The sequence below is a fragment of the Poecilia formosa genome, unplaced genomic scaffold (genome assembly GCF_000485575.1).
Source record: "Poecilia formosa unplaced genomic scaffold, Poecilia_formosa-5.1.2 Scaffold921, whole genome shotgun sequence".
NCBI lineage: Eukaryota > Metazoa > Chordata > Actinopteri > Cyprinodontiformes > Poeciliidae > Poecilia > Poecilia formosa.
This window is the reverse complement of record NW_006800860.1, coordinates 5,023-8,505: the sequence shown is the minus strand read 5'-3', so window position 1 is coordinate 8,505 and position 3,483 is coordinate 5,023.

The window sequence follows — 3,483 nt, the reverse complement described above, 5'->3', positions numbered from 1 at the left end:
CAAGATGACAGGAAGAAAAGTGTAGGTCCCCACAAACTGTTTCCAGATATCTGTTTTTGCTATTCATCTGTTTAAACAAGTATATGTAAGCATACGCAGCATGAACTTGTCCAGTCTTGTTACTGGCCAGGAGGCAGAAAGGCTCCCTCTTGAAGATAAAAGTACTTTGGTGTAGGCCTTGCCAAACCTTAGATATTATTATTGGGCCTCAAATATCAGACTTTTCAGATATTGGCTCGATGTAGATAGCCCTTCTCCTCCAGGTTGGCTTATTATGGAGGCCAACACTGTAAAACCCGTATCTTTGGCAGCCTTGTTACATTCACCATTACAGTTTTCAACTAAACCTTATACTTCTAATAAAATAGTTGATGCATCCTTAAGGCTGTGGAGGCAATTCAGACGGCATTTTGGCCTGCAATCTCTTTCTGTCTATGCTCCTATAGCTTCAAATCACACCTTTCCACCGTCTCTCACAGATGGTATCTTTCTGTCGTGGCGGAGAATGGGAATTTCGACTTTTTATGACATGTATCTTGATAATACTTTTGCCTCGTTTCAACAAATCTCTGAGAAGTTTCATATCCCACGCCACCAATTCTTCAGATACTTGCAAGTGCGCAGCTTTGTCCGCTCTACATATTCAAATTTTCCCAACCTTCCCAGGGAGTCACTCTTAGATATTTTTCTAAAACCTCCTGGTAAACTGAAAGGGGCTATATCTTTTATCTACAATCAAATAACACTTCTACGCCCACAAACCTTGAATTCCTTTAGAGCACTTTGGGAGGAAGACCTTGGACAGGCCATTTCAGAGGATCTTTGGACACAAATCCTGTCATTAGTGCATAAGTCCTCTATTTGTGCCAGACATAATCTAATTCAATGCAAACTTGTGTATCGCACATATTATACCAAAGCACGTCTGGCTAAGTTTTATACCAATGTATCTCCTGCCTGTGATAGATGCCAGCTTTCCTCAGCTAATCTGATCCACACTATCTGGCTCTGCCCTCAACTTTTTAATTATTGGTCCACAGTTTTTGCTATTCTATCGGACATTTTTGACAAGAAATTGGAGCTTGACCCCTTGACTGCTTTGTTTGGAGTTGCACCGCCACAATCCTCCCTGTCCTCCTCTCAGAAATCCTCCTTGGCTTTCTTGACATTTTTGGCACGGAGAGTGATTATAATGAAATGGAAGTCGCCTCAACCTCCATCATATACACATTGGCTTCGAGATACACTGTATTTCATTAAACTAGAGAAAATCCGTTATACTCTAAGAGGCTCTTCTATGAGATTTTTGGGTCTGTGGAGCCCCTTGTTAAGAACCCTTAGGAAGATTAATTTCCCCAATATTCCAGACTGATAAGGTGATATGCTTGTAGCTGGTGTTTATTATTATTACTATTCTTCTTATCTATATCTCTTTACTTTCACTCTTTTTCTTGAGTTAAACTTGATAGAAGTATCCCCTGCCACCTGATTTTTTTTTTTTATGTATTTGTCTTTGTCCGCTAACACGGTATTCCTATTCTGACTTGATCCATTTTATATATCTTATGTAGATGTGTGTGTAATTGGGTGTGTTCTAGCCCAATTATGTTTGTATGTTAAAGGTACAATGTTAACTATGTAACTACTGCACTGCCTTTACACTGTACCTCATGTTAAAGCATAAATAAATCTTTGAAAAAAAAAAAGTACTTTGGTGTAAAATGTTTCAATCATGCNAGCAGCTGGTACACATACACCTCCTTGTCTGAGAACTTAAATTCAATCCACGTCTCGCCTTCGTTGGTGCTGAACCTGCAAGCAACACATTACATTCGATTAGATTCTCTTTGCTGGGGGGGCGCTGCTGAGCACCGACCATGTAGGACGTGCTTTACTGGAGCTCCGATGGGATATGTGTTTTAATGTACATTTTTGCACCCCCTTATACACTTTTCTGGAATAGACTGGACTATTGGTGAATGAAAATTCATATCTGGTGTGCGGCTCGTAAAAGGTGGAGCCAATCATGAGGAAAAACGACAAGGCTACTCGCAGCAGGGCTGACCACGAGGCTCCGGCTGATCCGGATGCTAATAGCATGCTGCTAACCAAGATGCAGGAGATGCTGAACGACTCACGCACTGATCTCATCAACAGGTTTGAGAAAATTGTTTCGAACGTCGTTAAGAGGGAGATATCAGCTGCTGTGACACCGTTAGAGGCTAAAATTGCCTCGTTTGGGAATGCTATTCAGGATCTGGAGCGGTCCGCCAGCGATCAGGACGGGAGGCTGGCTGCCCTGGAGGCCTCGGTCAACTCGCTAAATGTATTAGTGGACACGTTGTCCAAGAAATGTGAAGACTTGGAGGGTCGTTCCAGGTTAAACAACATCCGCCTTGTGGGTGTATCGGAGGGATCCGAAGGTCAACAGCCAACGAAGTTTGCATCAACGTTGCTTCAGGATTTACTCGGCCTTGATGCTAAGCCTGCCCTTGACCAGGCTCATCGCACATTGCGGGCCAGGCCGGCAGAGGGGCAGCCACCGCGCCCGTTCGTTGTCCGTGTCACCTTGTTGCAAGAACGGAATGAGATTTTACGGAGGGCTCGAGAGTCGTATCCCTTACTCTATAAAGGGAAACGTGTGTTCATCTTCCCCGATTATTCAACTTCAGTTGCTAAAAAACGTGCATCGTTTACGAAAGTGAAGAAGGAACTCCATTCTTGCCCCGGAATCAAGTTCGGTCTTCTTTTCCCTGCAATACTACGGATCACTCTTCCCAACGGGCAAATTCGCAAATTTGAGGACCCAGCCCTTGCTGCAGACTTTGTTGAGAAAAACATTAAAAAATGTGGTTGATTCTGCCACGGTTTGATTCTGGAGGCGCTGTTGCCCAGGGAAGACCGGGATAATATTTTGTTTGGGAGCTGTTATACTCTGTACAATACAATTATTACTTAACACATTATTGTTCTCAACAGTGCCTTTTGAGAGTTGCACATTAGTTTTTCATGTTTTATAAGATATTTCGCATTTCTATAAAACCTGTTGTTCTATAGGGGGGCATTCCCTACATATTATTATATTTACATCACGTTCCCAGGAGAGTACTTTAGTAGCTAAGACTACTTTCTCTCTCTTTAGTCTCTGGTAGGCTGGATGCTGATTTTTTTTTTTTTTATGGGGCTTCGCGTATCCCGTTTGGGGGGATGCTTCAGCGAACGGGTGGGTTCAGGGAGGTCTTTGGTTTAGAGGGTTGGGTGTGTTACTTTGTTCTTTTTGCCCTTTTGTCTGTGTATGTCTCTTTTTTCAGGTGGCCAGGGCGATTCTTGTTTACTCTTTCTATTTTACTCTGATCTATGGCTGACTTTCACTTGACAGGTACGGCTACAGCGGTAGGACGAGAGATCCGTTTCACCAGCTTTAATTGCAGGGGCCTCAACAATCCTGTAAAGCGTAGTAAGATCCTACATCATATGCAACGT